Here is a 21,062-nt window from a genome sequence, read left to right as displayed (position 1 = left end):
GTAGAGGCAAGACGACTGTAGAACCGTGCTTCCGGCGTCAAACAGATTCTTCTATTGAATGTGTGTCGTAAATAATTAATACACGGACGGGCATGCCCCGTGCCTGGTCTGCGTGTGCAACAGTGCATCTCGTACCTTGAAAGCCGTGGCTCTGTTTAATGTTTCAAGCAGTCACCTACCATTGAGTTGCTACGAGTAGTACTTAACCCGGGCCCCCCCTGTCAGAAAGAAAAATAGAAGAAGTAATTAATCTGGACCCCTCCGCTCCCCGTCATGGGTATTTAAGGCGTGTCGTGGATTGACCGGTTGTAATCCATTTCTCCAGATCCACCTCGGTGAGCACTGGTCATGGGCGGCGCCACCCCAGCAACGGAGGCGGAGATGGAAAGCGCTGCTCGTAGCATCAAGAGGTCGAGAGTGGCGCCACCGGTGATGCCACTTTCTGGTGGTGTGCTGGTCGTCAGAGGGGATGGAAGCGGCGACCGTGCTCCCTCCCGATCCGATGAGGAAGAAGAGGGTTGTCGTGCGGACCGCATTAGCGATCTCGCCGACGGCGTCCTAGGTGAGATCATCTCTCGTCTTCCCATCAAGGATGGCATCCGTACTCGAATCCTCGCACGTCGCTGGCGTCCTTTGTGGCCCATCGCTCCTCTGAATCTCGACTACCGCGAGATCTATGACTCTCGTCTTTTTAACGATGGTGAAAAAGTTCATATCAAGACCATATCTCATGTGTGCGCCTTCACCAAGGAGCCCGTTCGCAAATGCTATTCCGGAACGCGCCTCTGTCGAAATCCTGTTGTCAGTCTTCCGGAATCCATTCTGTCCGGCCATGCTGGCTTGGTTAGCCGCCTCTCTATTCCAGCGTGCTACCTACAGTGCAGGCCCTCCACCGTTGATGCCTGGCTCCGATCTTGGAATTTGAACAATATCCAGGTTCTTGAGTTCTACTACCTCTTCCCAGAATTTGTGACGCAAGAGGTAACTCTATTGGATCTATGCACTTCAACTACGCCCTCGGCACCGGAGTCCGTGTTTTGGTTTTCCTCCTCTCTCCACACCCTCGGCTTTGCTCTTTGCCAAATAGCAGACAATTACGTAGGGACGCTTAAGCTACCACTGGTGAAAAGACTCTCGCTTGTGGCTGTTGATATATCAGATGCGTCATTGCAAAGCATAATCCACTCTAGTTGCCCTGCACTTGAGTCTCTCCTGCTTGTTTGAAATAGAGGAGGTCGTCGTGTCACAATAAACTCGTCTAACCTTGTAAGCATTGGCATTTTTTGTCCACACGGGGAACTCATTGTTGAGGATGCCCCTTCGCTTCGACGGTTGATTGTTGATTGTCTGGTTGACGACTGTTCGATAAGCGTTGTCTCTGCACCTAAACTGGAGACGTTGGGTGAATTCATGTTTGTGTCTCCCTCGAAGTGTCTTGAGGTACTGACTTTACTTAATACTGGAACAGAGCTATACTTGTTCCGATGTTTGATCTATTAATTTGATGGTCTATGTTGTATTCTTCATGCAGAGTCAGGACTTGGAGGTAACCGCTGGCTCTGCGTCTGAACTGTATCCATGTCGTCTGACGTGTCTTGAGGTATTGAGTTTTTATGATACTTCCAACTTAACTTTATTTGTGAGGAAACAAGTTTTATTTCATCCAACCTTTATGCTATTAGTTTTGTGATCCATCTTCTGTTAATTTTCATCAAGGGTTTGAAGGCAGTCAGTCTAACAACAATGCGTCAATCTGTCAAGACCTTGCTTATCTACATGTATTATAAGGTGGAGACCGTCGTTGAATTGCTGCAATACTTTCCAAAACTGGAGAACTTGTTTGTCGAGGTGATGATCTTCAGAAATTTGCATTCTGTAGTACTCGTTCCTTTTTGAAATGCTTGTCTTAATTTTGACTGAAATTGATGCACCCGTATCTACACATGATTTATTGTTGTATACATCCATATATAGACAAGTCTATGTCTAACTTCTTGTTACAGAGGTGGTAGAACTAATTGTTGCATTTGGTTTTTTGATGGTCTATATCTCTTTTTATAGACGCTAAGTATTTTCAACCTATCATTTATATTTTAGGGATCGTTGATTTCTCGTGGTGAAAAAAGACAAATGGCGTCGTAAGTACTGGCAGTTTCTCAAACATCATGACGTTTGTCTGAAGACAGTATCACTGGAAGATTATGTTCGCTCTAGGAGTTACGCTGAATTTGCGATGTTCTTTGTTCTTAGTGCAAAGGATCTGGAGACCATGACCATTAATTTTACCTGCCCTCCCGCAGAGTTCATGAGAGTATTTTACGAAAAGCAACAAAGTGTTCTGGAGTGGCATAGAAGGGCTTCTAAACATGCATGTCTTAGATTATCATCAAGTTGCAGCCACGCGCGTCCGCATTTAAGAAAGAGGAGTCTTGAATACCTGGATTTGACGGTTCCGTTCAGGTGTGGATGCTGAAATCAGGCCTTGTGTTAGTTGTCCAGGTGTATGGAGTTATTTGTTGTTGCGTTCTTTTGAGCTTGGGTTTTATGTAAACTTTATCAGACAACCGTTGTAGTCTTTGCACCATGTGTAGGCTTGTCTATTTTTGTGTTGCATGTAGTCATGAAGGAAATGTGTGGTTTTGCGGCTTTGTACGGCCGAAGGACCATAAAATGCTGTGGCACCAAGGTTAAGAGACATAAAGTAGATTTAATGTTTTAGTGGAGAGATGCACGCTGCATGTGTAAGCGTGCTGTGTTGTATGTACGACGGTGCCTGTCTTATATATGTACCTGTCATGCACACAATGGATGTACAACCGTGCCCGTGTTGCAGGTAGAGCTGCATGATGGTTGACTTGCATGGTGCCTGTCTTATATATGGTGATGGGTGCCTTGCACTGATGGAGCTGCATTTGAGCCGCTGCACTGTTTCTGGTCCTCGTACTGTGGTTATAAAAAACGGCTTGTAAGTTTATTTGGTGCAGTTGTAGAAACAAAGCAAATGTAAGCATAATAGATTTTTCTTGTTTAGGTATTTTTATTACTCAGCTGCGACACAGGAGAGATGAAAAGAGCTGAAAGCATATAGAGCCACCACAACAGTGAACCAAACCTTTTTTGCGGGGCGTTATGTAGTGCTTCTTGTTACCGCACAACCGAGTTTCTACTGAACAGGACACACCGAAATGCGTCTCGAGGATTCTAGCCGTGACACTGCAGACTCACAACCATGCTTTTGACCTTGTCCTGTCATTGTGATTTTCGTTCTCTGCTTGAATAACGTGCCTTTCCCAGCCACCCTACTATGCGCGTAGAAAAGAAGCAACGCCAGCTGATAAAGTGCTTTTTCTACTACTAGATGTGTGGCCCTCGTTGCATGACTTTCATGCGTTTGACAGTGGCTCTTTGGTACAGAACCGTGGTTGCAGAGAGTTCTTGCTCGTGCTTTTAAGGATAGTGTCTCTTGGATTGGTCATTGATTGCCTCACAAAGTAAACAGTGAGGGTTCACATCTGAATCCAATTCGGTTATGTTTCTGTAGTAAGCGCATGAATGTGACTCTGCCTAATACTCAAGTATGCCTCCATGGGCTTCTCGTCCATGCCTCTCCGTCTAAACGAGTCGACGAAATTATTCGGAAAACAGACACAAGCGAACATGACTCTATATAATACCACATGATGCCTTTGTGGATTTGATGCCCGTGTCTACGACCCTTATCACTAAAATACAGAAAGTCACAAACGCACATAACCGTGGCTGCAGAGACTTTATCAAGAAAGAAGCATGAAGCAATTCAGTACGGAACCGTGTTTGTATGGACTTCACGTCTGTGCTTTTAAATACAAGGAAATAAGCTTTTAAAATCAGTGTCTCTTATATAGGCAATTGTGTGCTTCATAGAGTAAACACTCGTGGCTGTGCGTAAGACAAATGTTCAGTTCCGTGGGCTAGACGCCCGTGCATCTTCGTCTGATCGAGTCTCACAGGCGAGCATGACTCTGTGTAATACCATCGACCATGCGCAATAAATGCATGATTGTGATCTTGCCTATTACTAAAGTATGCCTTCATGGGCTGCTTGTCCGTGCTTCTCCGTCTGAACGAGTCGGCTGAATCATTCGGAACACAAACACAAGTGAACATGACTCTATTTAATAACACACAATGCCTTTGTGGATTTGATGCCCGTGGCTGTGACCCTAATGACTGAAACACAAAGAGTGCAAGACCATGCTTTTAAAAAACGCGCAACAATGGTGACATCTGCAATTATGTCCCTGCACTGTGCCTAACCGTACCTCGTGTGCATAACCGTGCTTGCGATGCGTGTCCAACCGTAGTTCATGTGCCTTCATGCGGTGCTTCTGTGATGCAAAGATTTCAAACACAACGGGTCACGGTTGTGTTTGCGTTTCTATTTTACAAATGCGTATAGTGCCTGACAGTAGGTTTCCAGCCTGTGAAAGAATTACGTCTTTACGTGCTACTGAAGCACATGGAATCACGGGCGTGCCTATGTGGCATGTAGAACAGTGCGCGTCGTATCACTTCACGGCCGTTGTGTGGTTCGTGGCAAACCGTGCGTTTTCCATGGTCATGCCTGTGTGACAGGTAGAACAGTGCGTCTCGAATCACTTTTCTATGAAGTCATGATCGTCTGTGTGTTTGCTGACAAACCGTGGTTCACTGAATCATTCGGAACACAAACGCTAGCACAAGCGAGCATGACTCTATATAATACCACACGATGCCTTTGCGGATTTGACGCCCTTTCCTGTGACCCTTATCACTGAAACAGAGAAAGTCACAAGTGTACATAGCCGTGGCTACAGAGACTTGAAGCCCTTTTAGTTAATGAAATGTACGACATGAGCAAAAGACTGTTTAGCCATCGACCGAAATACCGAGTTCGCTGTTGGCAAGGTTACAGATTGAGCAAAAAAGGTATGGGCATTGTTTCAGCACACCTACGTAAATTCCAAACCAGAAAGTGGCGGGAACATCTCACTCCAGCACTGTTTTCAGCACTTACAAGTGAATGGATCCTTTAAATCTAGGTGCTCAACACATGCGTGCCTTAGATCCAAGTTCCCGTGGTTGCAACTTGGCGACAACCTAAGGCAAGCAAGTTTAGAAGCCTTTTTGTCCCACTGAAGCACGTCTTGTTGCTGTTTGTAGTATTCTTCCATGAAGTGTTCCTGAAGAAGAAACTTGATCCTCATAGTCTGCAGCTGTGCTGCGTTGAGAACAAAGAATGTTGCAAATCGAATGCTTTTGTCGCATTGAACATAGCTTTCCAGCGTTAGTGACTTCAAACGAACGTCATGATGGTGCTTGCAAGTACAGTCGTTCGCAAGACTTTCTTCATTAGAGGCTATTTCCTGAAGAAACATGAATATTTGAAATGGTTAAGCTCGATAAAGAGTGATTCTGCTGGGAGAGCAAGTGAAGGAATAAGTCTATAACCTCTATTGTAATAAAAGCTTTCTTTTTAGTTTTGTCCTAATGCTGGTCCATGATTATATACACCTTTGTCCATTACATACAAATGTATGTGACGTTTTCCTTTTGTTGAATGGAGTTCTGCACCATGCATGGTATGTGTTTTACAATTTGTGTGAGAAGCATCACCTCGATATACAAGTTTTCCAAGCTTCGGAAGTGTTCCACCAAGGAAAAGACTGCGTGCAGGTCATAGTCCATGCTGATACACAACGTCTTGATAGAATGAATGTGACACTCCAAAATTTTTATTTGGTTTTTCAGCAAAAACTTTGTTGGTTTTTGAAAAGAGGCCATTTAAATTTTTTCCAGAAAACCTTCCTCCTAAAAACTTCTTTGGCAAGGATTTTTATTTTTTGTATCCTCTTCAAACTATGGTGTTTGATCATTTAAAACTCTTTCTCTGATGGTTCCCTTCTCAAAGTATATTTTTGGAAATTATTCTTTTTATTATAAAAAGAACTTTGTGAATTTTGAGGTTTTCTTATCTTGAAACCACCCATGGTTTTACCATGTCTCCTATAGTAAATCTTCTCAAAATCCCTCCCTCCACCTTTGAACAACCTAATTCCTCTTTCCCAACAAGTCCAAACAAGTTTTGGATTTTATTTCAATTATTTTATCTCTCAAATCATTTCTGCCAATTATTTTGAGCCTGAGTGATTTTCAAAGCAAGTACCAAGATGCAATTGATTTTTGACCTCAAACCAACTCTCCTGGATAGTACTTGGTACCCACAACCTAGAACCATCTTGATCCACTCTTCTTCTTTTCAAAAATTTCAAATTTTACTCACTGCAAGTTTGGACCAGATTTGACAAATTTGGTGAAATTCATATTTACACTTCTCCAAATATTCCACCAAAATTCAGGCAGCCTCCTGGTGCAAGGAGAGGCCACCCCACCAAGTTTTAGCTCAAGGAAAAATCCCTAGATGCCTATATCATTTTGTCGAACACCTTGCATGCACTGTTCTGTCCATCTTCAGTTAAGTTCAGAATTCAGTGTCGTTTTTCCTTCGTCAGACTTCGGTCACGTGGCCACAGTGCGCCCTGGCGCGTTGCACGCAGCCTCTTCCCCTTGGCCAGCACCCCGCACGCACGCTTGGCCGATTCCTGGCGTCGGTGGCGGCGAGCCTCGCCGGCGTTGGAAGCTTCTGCGGTGGTTGCGCCTCCCGTGGCGGCCAGCGAGGGCCCGAGCCCGCTCACCACGCCACCCGGCGCCGCCTGACGTCTCCTGGCTCTCCGCGTGTCCCTGCCATGCCAGCGCACGCCCGTGGCACCGTCGCCGTGGCCCGGCAAGCACGGAACGTGCTCCCTGCCGCCGACCGGCCCGCGCCGCCCCGTTCCGTCGAGCTCGCCCAAAGCACCCAATCCAAGCTCGTTTAGCACCAAAACGGAACCGGTGGAACTCCAAGTTGACGTCCAACTCCCTAAACCTCCCCGACCAAGCTCTGCGCCGCCGTAACCTTCGCCGGAGAACTCCGTTCACGCCCACCGCCTCGGATCGCCTATAAAAAGGACCCCGAGCTCGCTCACGAGCACACACCTTCACTGCACCTCTCCAGGGCCCTGCCAAGCCACCAGGAGGACCTCGAGGAGGTCTCCTCCCCCAACTCCGGCCGCCCCCATCCGCCTCGGCCACCAGCTCGATTTGCTCCGATGAGGCCGTCCCCGGCGCCCAAATCTCATCTATAGCCTCCTCTAGCACCCAGTAAGCTAACCCCAGCGTCAATTTGGCCTTCGCAGCTCTCTCCGACGAGGCCCTCGACCACCGGAACCGCCATCCGCCGGAGCAAGGCTCGCCGTTGACGTGGTACTCGCCGGCGACCACCACCACCACCAACCAACGCGGAATGGCGCCCTGAACATGGAGGTACTCTCCGATCTCCCTGCCTCGCCGTGGATCGCCGCCGGCGACCACCGCGGCTCTCGGGCACCGTCGAACTCTGCCGCCCCATTTGAATATTCAAACCTGACGGGCGGGACCCGCCTGTCAGCCTCTCTGTCCTTTCTAAGCGAAACGTTTTCTGAAAACGTCTTCTGCCAAATGCGTTTTCCCGCTGGGCCGGCGCATTCTTATTCGAGTCGTTTTCTGTTTTTGTAAGCTAGCCCCTGGGAACTTTCTATTTCATTACAGATGAGTCCCTGCACTAAAACCCTTATAACTTTTTAACAGAAAAGTATTTTTGATTGATTCTTTTTCTGTTTTCCTTAAAATTTTGTCTAGTTTTTTATCAGATTTATTTGAAAAATATTTGGAATAATTTTTGTGCACCTCACGGTATTCACGATAGCGCGTATATTTTCTTTATACCGTAGATACCGAAGGAGGTGACGGGACCGCGAACTTCACCGAGCTAGGCTCCGACTGCTCTGAACCAGGCAAGCATGTTTGAACTTTTGATATGATGATTGTTTTGGCATGTTTGCATTAAGTAGTTTCATGGCATGTTGATGAGTATACCGATAAATGTCATGTTACATGCAACGATGAGGCAAGTGAGTTTCGAAAATCCATAAGTGGATGGATGTGAGTATGCATGGCCATGTGTTGGCATGAGGATGGGTAAGATGGCAGTGTTGTAGCATGCCAGTCTTATGCCAGACTATATGACTTCAGTGTCAACCCGTATCAGTCCAGTTCCTTCCATTCTTCCTTCCCTGTACTACCACATGTTTTCCGCAAGGAATATGGCTTAGTAAGTTGCAAACCGCTTTCCTGGTACACACCAAAAGGAGAGGCCGTGATGATGGTTCCATGGCCCTGGATTAAAGCCAGTCATCCGGTCAGGGGGCATGGGTGTTTCCGGTTGGGACCGAGAGGGGGGCACCCCTTAGAGCGCGCGTATATAAATTTGATCCCATGCTATTCGAGATTGTGATCTCCCCGTCTCAAAAGTTTTTCTTGGACGATGTCTAGGGTGATTCCTGGCATCGAGAGGTAGGATGGGTGTGTACTGGTTAGCTGTGTTTTCTTCCGAAATACCGTAAACGGAACTAGTCCTTCGTGACTACGGAAATCCGTTGGCTGTGGGAAATTTTTGTACAAACTCTGCAGAGTCATATATTCCCTTTGAATCATCTATTCCATGTCCAAGTTCGGTATTATCTTATCCTGACAAATGTCAGTTTTGATGACAGAGACTCCGGTGAATCACATGAGTGCTAAGTCCGGTTAAATGATTATTCCTGTGGATGGACTAACCCGTTTATTTTCATGAATTGAATGTTTATTATGAGTATTATTTACTTGTGAATAAAAGCCCTTTCTGCGATGTCGCTCAGACGTCCGACTGTGGCATTGTTATATTTTACTTTCAATAAAAGCCCTTTCTGCGATGTCGCTCAGACGTCCGACTGTGGCATTTCTTTTAAAGCCCTTTATGTGGCGTCGCTCAGACGCCCGACTGTGGCATTTCTTTTAAAGCCCTTTATGTGGCGTCGCTCAGACGCCCGACTGTGGCATTTCTTTTAAAGCCCTTTATGTGGCGTCGCTCAGACGCCCGACTGTGGCATTTCTTTTAAAGCCCTTTATGTGGTGTCGCCTAGACGCCCGACTGCGGCGTGCTTTATTTATTTATCTTCCTATCGAGGTGTCGCTTCAGACACCCGATTGGGTTTACAGTTATTTTGTTGGGTTTTCGAGCGGACTACCGCCGACCCCCTTTTTACCTGTCTTGTTTTTACGAATTAATGTGCCACTGTTAAAATTAATCATGACGCATCCATGCATGCATTTGTTATATCTTACGTCCGAACTGTCTTGCGAGTACTTTCAAAGTACTCACCTGGCTTGTTGATTTGGCCAGATGCTGACGAAGGGCGATCTCATGGATGAAGAATTTGATAGCGAGTCCGACGCCTAGAGGAATCCCAGTCAGTCTCGTGCGACCCTGGATTTGGTCACTGTATTATATCCGCTTCCGCTACCAAATAAATTCATTGAGCCTCACCTCGACGCTCGATGAGATGCCAGTTTTAGAGTCATGTATCTCACTCCCCGCTGTGTTTTTCCACCACCACCCTATCCTCGAGTCAGTAGTATGCCTCCACACCACTGTGTCATGTCCGCCATTATGTATAATTATTGGCGTGCTTGTAATAATTTGGTTGAGCAACCGTAGCTCGACCCTGTAATATATTCTATGCTACTGGCTTATTGTATCAAGAATTTTGTACCGGTAAGGGGGACTTTTTCTCATACTGGACTCAAAAGATTGGTTTCTCAATAAACATTTTTATTGGAAAACCGGTCGTGACAAGCTTGGTACCAGAGCCAGGCTGACTGTAGGAAGCCACTAGGTGCGATCGCTAATTGGTTATTAGCATGATAGAGCCAATTTATATTTTCTTGCAATTGTAGTCATTTTTTGACAGTCAGCATAAATTTATGATCTGACCATGCAGAATTTTTGCCTACTTTTGTAGATGGCCGACAACAGCTGCGAGTCTCAGACCTTCGCCAACGTGCCCGATGGGTTCGTCAAGCTTTTTTCCTTCATCGTTCAGGTCGCGCTGGGGCCATCTGTGCGCCCAGTCCTCACACTCTGCCAGCACCGAGTCAACGACAGTCTGACCATGCACCAGGCCGCGGTGCAGTTCAAGGGAGGGTGTGGTGAGTTACGCCGCTTCCGGTTCTTGGAAAGAGCCATGCCTACGGAGAGGCATCCTATGCAGATGGCAGCCCGCGAGGCGATAGCTCGTCTCAGGGATGTCCTCCCCGTGATGAAGACTCGTCGTTACCGTTATCTTCCATGCCATGTGCCTTACACCTGTCACTACGCATTCTCCTGCCCCAGAGGAGAACGAGACGAGGCTTTTGAGATTCTCATTGAGTATCTCCGGGCCCTGGAGGCAGCCTTCGACAACCTGGTAGACGACTTCGTGGCTGCCCGCATGGACTCAGTCCATGGCTGTGCCGCCAACAGGAGGGAGCTCCTACCCACCGCACCACCACTGACCTTTGTCTCGTCCTCAGCATCTTATGCACCTACTCGTCGCCTGCCTTCTACCGAAGAGTTCAACCAAGTCATTGCGCCCACTCCAGCGCGCACTACACCACCCTGCGCGCCCACTCCTGTTCGTGTTGTTCCGCCCCTGGCACCCGCTCCATCTACTCGGCGCAACACTACACGTATGGAGCCTATTAGTGAGGAGGAAGTCGAGTCCCCAGCCTCGCTACGCCTCACCCTCGGCAGGGCAAAGGAGATCGTCAACATCTCCGCCTGAGTACGCTTAGCCGCCATGCAATGTACCGCTTTGTGTGATATGTTTATATGTACATAGGTTGTGAGTAGTAGCCTGTTTGCACATCATGTAGGATCTGGAGGAGTGCACTAGCCTAAATAACATGTCAGGATTATGTACGCATATCCTGAGTGATGTATTGTATAATTACCGCCTGCGTGTAAGATATGTAATGAGCAGTCCTTCTCCGCGCGTAAATCGATTTGTTTTTCTTAAGTAAGCTTGGTTATTTAATTTATTTGCCAGCTTTGTGCATTTATGGAGTTGTTTTTGCGACTCTTTTCACTTTTCTTATGGGTTTTACAAAATATATCCCCAGAGTGAAAAATGTCTCGTCCTTGGACTCGCTCCATGCCAACTCCACCAGAGGAAAATTATGATACACAACCCAGCAACAAGTTCACACAGGGACAGTCAAGCCAACAGGGCAGTGAATCGGCACTTTCACAAATGTGCCGCCTTTATGAGCAGAGTCAGCAACAACATCGGGAAATGATGAACCAAGTCATCAACATGGGAAATCACCATGGACAGTATCAGCAGCATTCCAAGTTATCTGAGCTACAGAAGACACGTCCCCAAACATTTTCTCATACTGACAAGCCTCTTGAGGTTGAGGATTGGCTTCGAGATATGGAGAGAAAATTAGTTATTGCAAAGTGTTCAGACCCCGAGAAGGTACTATATGCCCCTCACTATCTCACAGGAGCAGCTGCATCATGGTGGGAGAATTTTCTGCACATGCACCCCAACGAAAATGATATAACCTGGGATGACTTCAAGGAAGGTTTCCGTGGTGCACACATTCCTAAGAGTATTATGAAAATCAAGAAGAGAGAGTTCGATGACCTCAAACAAAGGAACATGACAGTGTCAGAATACAACAGTCAATTTACTCTATTGTCTCGCTACGCCAATGAAGAACGTATGACTGAAAGCAAGAAGATGGAGAAATTCCTTGACGGTCTGGTGCCCGCGCTTAAATGCCAACTGGTCGTGCACACTTTTCCAGATTTTAAGACACTAGTGGACAAAGCCATTACGCTAGAAAATGAGAGACGTAGCTTGGAGGATTTCCGCAATCGAAAAAGAGACCAGACTACTCTTGCGTGCAACCACCGAAGCAAGACAGATTTTCAGAAAGGTGGGACGCACAAACCTACGACAAACGTCTCACGCCCAACCAAGAATTTCCTTGCAAGGGACAAGGAGTTCACATATCGCCCAGGCGTTACCTGCTACGCTTGTAGAGAAGAAGGGCACTATGCCAAACAGTGCCCCAAGCCAAGGAACTCGACCCCAAAGCCAAACAACGGTGGCAATAATTCAGCACCCAAGCGAAACAATTTCAACCCCAACAACAACCACAGGAAGGGTCATCTAAACCACGTGACCAGAGAAGAAGCACAAAACGCTCCAGATATCGTACTCGGTACGTTTCCTGTCAACACAATACCTGCCATGGTTTTGTTTGATTCTGGAGCTTCTCACTCATTCATCTCGAAAAGTTTTGCTTTGCAAAATAATTTTTCGATGTTTCCCTTGGAAAAATCCATGATCATCAAGTCCCCTGGGATTCAGCAAGTTACTCAGAGTTACTGTCAGAATGTGGTTATTGAGTTCGAAGGATTGAAATTTCACGCAAATCTTATTGTGTTGGAAAATAAAGGACTGGATGTCATCCTAGGGATGGACTGGTTAACCACCAACAAAGGTTTTATTGACTGTTTCAACCAGACCGTAATTCTCACACACCACCACGGGAAGACAATAAAGGTATCAGCCAAAGAAAGAAAAATACCCCGGCAACCAAGATTGAATAAGGTGGACGTTTCTGAGCTAAACAAGGTTCCAGTAGTATGTGAATTTCTAGACGTATTTCCCGAAGAACTACCAGGCATGCCACCAGACCGAGAGATAGAATTCAGCATTGAGCTAGCACCAGGAACCACCCCCATATACAAGAAACCATACAGAATGGCACCATCCGAGTTGATTGAGTTGAAGATACAAATAAAGGAATTGCTGGACAAGGGATACATTCGAGCCAGCTCCTCACCTTGGGGATCAGCAATTTTATTTGCCAAAAAGAAGGATGGAACACTGCGATTGTGCATAGACTACCGAGCACTTAACATGGTCACAGTCAAGAACAAATACCCGATGCCGCGGATAAATGATTTATTTGATCAGCTCGCTCAGGCCAAGGTATTCTCAAAGATTGACTTAAGGTCAGGATACCATCAATTAAAAGTGCGAATAGAAGATATCCCCAAAACAGCCTTCACCTCCAGATATGGACTATATGAGTTCACAGTTATGCCTTTTGGATTAATGAACGCCCCCGCATATTTTGTTCACCTCATGAACAAAGTATTTATGAAGTTTATGGACAAGTTCGTTGTGGTATTTATCGACGATATTCTGATATACTCCAAGACACCAGAAGAGCACGCGGAACATCTCAGGATTGTGCTAGGAGAACTCAGGAAACACCAATTGTATGCCAAGTTCAGCAAGTGCGAATTTTTGCTAAGACAAGTAGGCTTTCTAGGCCACGTGCTAACCCAAGACGGTATCGCAGTGGACCCGGAGAAAGTCAGGGCCATACTTGGCTGGAAGTCACCAGCCAGCGTAACGGACATACGAAGTTTCTTGGGAATGGCAGGATATTACCGCAGATTTATTGAAGGATTCTCCACCCTAGCCAAGCCAATGACGCAGTTACTCAAGAAGGACAAGAAGTTTGAATGGACAGAAGCCTGCGAGAAAAGTTTCCAAGAGCTAAAACGGAAATTAACGGCAGCACTGGTATTAATTGTGCCAGACATACACAAGAATTTTGAAGTGTATTGTGACGCATCCCGAAAAGGCCTCGGGTGCGTATTGATGCAAGAAGGCAAGGTTGTCGCATACGCTTCAAGGAAACTTCGCAAGCATGAGGAAAACTATCCCACTCATGACTTAGAAATGGCAGCAGTCATTCATGCGCTCAAGGAATGGAGGCATTTCTTACTTGGAAATCGATGTGAAATATACACGGACCATAAAAGTCTCAAATATATTTTCACACAGCCAGAACTAAACTTACGGCAACGACGCTGGTTGGAATTGGTAAAAGATTATGATGTTGGTATCCACTATCATCCAGGAAAAGCAAATGTAGTGGCCGATGCTCTTAGTCGAAACCCCAGCTCCGACGAAAACAGTCTGCAAAGCTTGAGACCTGAATTCCAACAAGAATTTTCCAAACTCAACTTGTTAATGATCGCGGAAGGCACCATAACAAACTTGGAAATACAGCCCGACCTTGTGGAGAGAATTAAAGGAGCTCAGCCTGGTCACCCCAGCATTGAAGGAATTAAAAGAAAGGTGAGTATGGGCAAGGCCTCGGAGTTCGTCATAGACGATGGAGGAATATTATGGTACGGGGACAGACTCTGCGTGCCAAACATAGAGGACCTCAAACAGAAAATTCTAGGTGAAGCCCACACCGCCCCATATTCGATCCACCCTGGAGGAACCAAAATGTATAAGGATATTCAGGAAAGATTTTGGTGGCACGGTATGAAGAGGGACATAGCCACATACGTTGCATGTTGCGATTCTTGTCAGCCCATAAAAGTTGAGCATCAAAAACCAGCCGGACTACTACAACCAAACAAAATACCAGAGTGGAAATGGGATGAAATAGGGATGGATTTCATTGTCGGACTACCTCGGTCACGACACGGGAATGATGCCATATGGGTCATCACCGATAGATTAACCAAGGTGGCACATTTCATTCCAGTAAAGACAACCTACAACACTCAGAGGCTTGCCAGGATTTATCTCTCCCGTATAGTTTGTCTGCATGGAGTCCCGAAGACTATAATATCCGACAGAGGCACTCAGTTCGTCTCGAGATTCTGGGATCATTTACAACAGGCTCTGGGAACTCAACTAGCCTTCAGTACAGCCTACCATCCCCAGACCGATGGACAGACGGAACGCGTAAACCAAGTTTTAGAGGACATGCTGAGAGCATGTGTCCTCACCTATGGAACCAGTTGGGAAGAAAGCCTGCCATATGCCGAGTTCGCATACAACAACAGTTACCAGGCCAGCCTGCAAATGGCACCATTTGAAGCTCTGTACGGACGGAGATGTCGTACCCCGCTAAATTGGTCAGAGACCGGAGACAGCCGTATCTTCGGCCCAGACATGCTCAAAGAAGCCGAGGAAAAAGTCAGGCTAATCAGGGACCGACTCAAGACCGCTCAAAGCCGACAGAAGTGTTATTACGATTAGAAACATCGTGGGATCAATTTTGAACCCGGTGAATTTGTGTACCTACGAGTATCACCTATGAGGGGAATGCAACGGTTTAAGATTAAGGGGAAGTTAGCACCAAGATTCATTGGACCATTCTGCATAGTGGCACGAAGAGGCACCGTAGCCTACCAGCTAGACTTACCTGAAGAATTATCCGATGTCCACGACGTGTTCCACGTTTCGCAATTAAGGAAGTGGGTAAGCAAACCAGAGAAGCAAGTATCCCATGAGAACATTGACGTGCAACCAGACCTCACCTATCGGGAACGTCCAGTAAAAATATTAGAGGAGTCTGAAAGGAGAACCCGACAGAAAACCATCAAGTTTTTCAAAGTTCAGTGGAGCAACCACACCGAAAGTGAAGCAACCTGGGAAAGGGAGGATTTCCTTCGGATAGAGCATCCACACTTATTTAAGGATCAGCTGAAATCTCGGGGACGAGATTTTTCCTAAGGGGGTAGGTGTTGTGACACTCCAAAATTTTTATTTGGTTTTTCAGCAAAAACTTTGTTGGTTTTTGAAAAGAGGCCATTTAAAATTTTTCAAGAAAACCTTCCTCCTAAAAACTTCTTTGGCAAGGATTTTTATTTTTTGTATCCTCTTAAAACTATGGTGTTTGATCATTTAAAACTCTTTCTCTGATGGTTCCCTTCTCAAAGTATATTTTTGGAAATTATTCTTTTTATTATAAAAAGAACTCTGTGAATTTTGAGGTTTTCTTATCTTGAAACCACCCATGGTTTTACCATGTCTCCTATAGTAAATCTTCTCAAAATCCCTCCCTCCACCTTTGAACAACCTAATTCCTCTTTCCCAACAAGTCCAAACAAGTTTTGGATTTTATTTCAATTATTTTATCTCTCAAATCATTTCTGCCAATTATTTTGAGCCTTAGTGATTTTCAAAGCAAGTACCAAGATGCAATTGATTTTTGACCTCAAACCAACTCTCCTGGATAGTACTTGGTACCCACAACCTAGAACCATCTTGATCCACTCTTCTTCTTTTCAAAAATTTCAAATTTTACTCACTGCAAGTTTGGACCAGATTTGACAAATTTGGTGAAATTCATATTTACACTTCTCCAAATATTCCACCAAAATTCAGGCAGCCTCCTGGTGCAAGGAGAGGCCACCCCACCAAGTTTCAGCTCAAAGAAAAATCCCTAGATGCCTATATCATTCTGTCGAACACCTTGCATGCACTGTTCTGTCCATCTTCAGTTAAGTTCAAATTCAGTGTCGTTTTTCCTTCGTCAGACTTCGGTCACGCGACCACAGTGCGCCCTGGCGCGTTGCACGCAGCCTCTTCCCCTTGGCCAGCACCCCGCACGCACGCTTGGCCGATTCCTGGCGTCGGTGGCGACGAGCCTCGCCGACGTTGGAAGCTTCTGCGGTGGCTGCGCCTCCCGTGGCGGCCAGCGAGGGCCCGAGCCCGCTCGCCACGCCACCCGGTGCCGCCCAACGTCCCCTGGCTCTCCGCGTGTCCCTGCCATGCCAGCGCACGCCCGTGGCACCGTCGCCGTGGCCCGGCAAGCACGGAACGTGCTCCCTGCCGCCGACCGGCCCGCGCCGCCCCGTTCCGTCGAGCTCGCCCAAAGCACCCAATCCAAGCTCGTTTAGCACCAAAACGGAACCGGTGGAACTCCAAGTTGACGTCCAACTCCCTAAACCTCCCCGACCAAGCTCTGCGCCGCCGTAACCTTCGCCGGAGAACTCCGTTCACGCCCACCGCCTCAGATCGCCTATAAAAAGGACCCCGAGCTCGCTCACGAGCACACACCTTCACTGCACCTCTCCAGGGCCCTGCCAAGCCACCAGGAGGACCTCGAGGAGGTCTCCTCCCCTAACTCCGGCCGCCCCGATCCGCCTCGGCCACCAGCTCGATTCACTCCGGTGAGGCCGTCCCTGGCGCCCAAATCTCGTCTATAGCCTCCTCTAGCACCCAGTAAGCTAACCCCAGCGTCAATTTGGCCTTCGCAGCTCTCTCCGACGAGGCCCTCGACCACCCGAACCGCCGTCCGCCGGAGCAAGGCTCGACGTCGACGTGGTACTCGCCGGCGACCACCACCACCACCAACCGACGCGGAATGGTGCCCTGAACACGGAGGTACTCTCCGATCTCCCTGCCTCGCCGTGGATCGCCGCCGGCGACCACCGCGGCTCTCGGGCACCGTCGAACTCTGCCGCCCCATTTGAATATTCAAACCTGACGGGCGGGACCCGCCTGTCAGCCTCTCTGTCCTTTCTAAGCGAAACGTTTTCTGAAAACGTCTTCTGCCAAATGCGTTTTCCCGCTGGGCCGGCGCATTCTTATTCATGTCGTTTTCTGTTTTTGTAAGCTAGCCCCTGGGAACTTTCTGTTTCATTACAGATGAGTCCCTGCACTAAAACCCTTATAACTTTTTAACAGAAAAGTATTTTTGATTGATTCTTTTTCTGTTTTCCTTAAAATTTTGTCTAGTTTTTTATCAGATTTATTTGAAAAATATTTGGAATAATTTTTGTGCACCTCACGGTATTCACGATAGCGCGTATATTTTCTTTATACCGTAGATACCGAAGGAGGTGACGGGACCGCGAACTTCACCGAGCTAGGCTCCGACTGCTCTGAACCAGGCAAGCATGTTTGAACTTTTGATATGATGATTGTTTTGGCATGTTTGCATTAAGTAGTTTCATGGAATGTTGATGAGTATACCGATAAATGTCATGTTACATGCAACGATGAGGCAAGTGAGTTTCGAAAATCCATAAGTGGATCGATGTGAGTATGCATGGCCATGTGTTGGCATGAGGATGGGTAAGATGGCAGTGTTGTAGCATGCCAGTCTTATGCCAGGCTATATGACTTCAGTGTCAACCCGTATCAGTCCAGTTCCTTCCATTCTTCCTTCCCTGTACTACCACATGTTTTCCGCAAGGAATATGGCTTAGTAAGTTGCAAACCGCTTTCCTGGTACACACCAAAAAGGAGAGGCTGTGATGATGGTTCCATGGCCCTGGATTAAAGCCAGTCATCCGGTCAGGGGGCATGGGTGTTTCCGGTTGGGACCGAGAGGGGGGCACCCCTTAGAGCGCGCGTATATAAATTTGATCCCATGCTATTCGAGATTGTGATCTCCCCGTCTCAAAAGTTTTTCTTGGACGATGTCTAGGGTGATTCCTGGCATCGAGAGGTAGGATGGGTGTGTACTGGTTAGCTGTGTTTTCTTCCGAAATACCGTAAACGGAACTAGTCCTTCGTGACTACAGAAATCCGTTGGCTGTGGGAAATTTTTGTACAAACTCTGCAGAGTCATACATTCCTTTGAATCATCTATTCCATGTCCAAGTTCGGTATTATCTTATCCTGACAAATGTCAGTTTTGATGGCAGAGACTCCGGTGAATCACATGAGTGCTAAGTCCGGTTAAATGATTATTCCTGTGGATGGACTAACCTGTTTATTTTCATGAATTGAATGTTTATTATGAGTATTATTTACTTGTGAATAAAAGCCCTTTCTGTGATGTCGCTCAGACGTCCGACTGTGGCATTGTTATATTTTACTTTCAATAAAAGCCCTTTCTGCGATGTCGCTCAGACGTCCGATGGTGGCATTTCTTTTAAAGCCCTTTATGTGGCGTCGCTCAGACGCCCGACTGTGGCATTTCTTTTAAAGCCCTTTATGTGGCGTCGCTCAGATGCCCGATTGTGGCATTTCTTTTAAAGCCCTTTATGTGGCGTCGCTCAGACGCCCGACTGTGGCATTTCTTTTAAAGCCCTTTATGTGGTGTCGCCTAGACGCCCGACTGCGGCGTGCTTTATTTATTTACCTTCCTATCGAGGTGTCGCTTCAGACACCCGATTGGGTTTACAGTTATTTTGTTGGGTTTTCGAGCGGACTACCGCCGACCCCCTTTTTACCTGTCTTGATTTTATGAATTAATGTGCCACTGTTAAAATTAATCATGACGCATCCATGCATGCATTTGTTATATCTTACGTCCGAACTGTCTTGCGAGTACTTTCAAAGTACTCACCTGGCTTGTTGATTTGGCCAGATGCTGATGAAGGCGATCTCATGGATGAAGAATTTGATAGCGAGTCCGACGCCTAGAGGAATCCCAGTCAGTCTCGTGCGACCCTGGATTTGGTCACTATATTATATCCGCTTCCGCTACCAAATAAATTCATCGAGCCTCACCTCGACGCTCGATGAGATGCCAGTTTTAGAGTCATGTATCTCACTCCCCGCTGTGTTTTTCCACCACCACCCTATCCTCGAGTCAGTAGTATGCCTCCACACCACTGTGTCATGTCCGCCATTATGTATAATTATTGGCGTGCTTGTAATAATTTGGTTGAGCAACCGTAGCTCGACCCTGTAATATATTCTATGCTACTGGCTTATTGTATCAAGAATTTGTCTACCGGTAAGGGGGATTTTTTCTCATACTGGACTCAAAAGATTGGTTTCTCAATAAACATTTTTATTGGAAAACCGGTCGTGACAATGAACCGCTGTGGATGTGCTCACTGTCGGCAAACACTTCATGTAGAATAAAACATAATATTAGTAGAGTAAAGGTTAAATTGCATGGAACTTGTTCGTACCAATGAATGGAGGTGAAAGTATTGTTGAAAGTCAGTACCTGAATAATTATACGGTCATTTGTGATGCCGGATTCACAGAAAATATTAGATAATTTTCCCATGACCTGCAGTTTAGGTGCAAAGGTGATAACTATCCGCAACTTTTTTCAATCACCATCACAAAGCAACCGTTGAAGTGACGAGGCATCTTCTATAACAATTTTCCCATAGTAACCAGAAATGCCGATGCTTATAAGGTTAGGTGAGTTTATTCTGATGGAATGGTGCTTGACTGTCCAAACAAGCAGCAGAGACTCAAGTGTAGGAGAAGTAGAGTTGATGATGCTTTGTAATGAGACGTCTGATACATCAACATCTACTAGCGAGAGTCTCCTGAGCAGTGGTAGTTTAAGCACCCGTACATAATTGTCTGGTAACTTGCAAAGAGCAAAGGCGATGGTTTGGAGAGAGGAGGAAATCTGAGGGTTTAATGCTGGTGGTGATGGCATGAGCGAAGGGCACGAGAATGGCCCTATGTCATGTTGTCTCAAGCATGGTGGGAACAGGTAGTAAAACTCGAGCACCTAGAGATTGTTCAGTCTTGGGGATCGAAGCCAGTCGTCAATCGTGCAGTGCATGCAGTCGAGGTAGGACGCCGGAATGCAGAGGCGGTGAACTGCACTGTGACGCCCGGACAGGATGGCCTCTGGAAGGTACGAATCATCATAGGAATTATCTTCACCGACATGTTCTCCTCTAAAAAAAGTTCTAGTGTATGTTACGTGGACGAGTTCCTCCGCTGTGGCGGAGTTCCCGGTGACCAACTCGAAATGTACTTGATCTAGAGGGTTAAAAAGACGTGGGACAGGGATCTCACGGCAGTCCAGATTCAGAGGAGCGGCGCGCCAAACAGGGCGCCACCGACGTGCGAGGATTTGAGTGCGAGCGCCTTCCTTAGTGGACAGACGGGATACGATCTCACCGAGGACACCGTCCGGTAGGTCGCTGATGCAGTCAGGACCAGACTGCTCTTCTCGATCCTCGGATCTGGTAGGCGCACCCTTGCCGCTTCCAGCCGCTACCGCCAAACCACCAGAGGAAGGCATCGCCAGTGGAGTTGACCTCCATCTCCGTCTCCATTGCTGGGATCGTGCCACCTGCGAACGCCGCTTTATGTGGCATGGATCTGGACAGTCCAAGAAAGAGAGTGTGGCTAGGGTTTCGAGACGCCGTCCATCCACCTTAAATAGCCAGAGCCTGGCCTCGAGCGATGAGCCAGACCGGGGTCATCGGAGGAGACGTCCATCGGACCCTTGGGTTTCCATGGCGGCGCCACATGGCACTCACACCCGAATACGTGGAGACGCCCGCCGAAACGTTGTGTTTCCGCGATCAACGGATGAACGTGGCTCCA

Source organism: Triticum urartu, chromosome 2 (assembly GCF_003073215.2).
Source record: "Triticum urartu cultivar G1812 chromosome 2, Tu2.1, whole genome shotgun sequence".
NCBI lineage: Eukaryota > Viridiplantae > Streptophyta > Magnoliopsida > Poales > Poaceae > Triticum > Triticum urartu.
Note: the sequence above shows the minus strand (reverse complement) of the source record.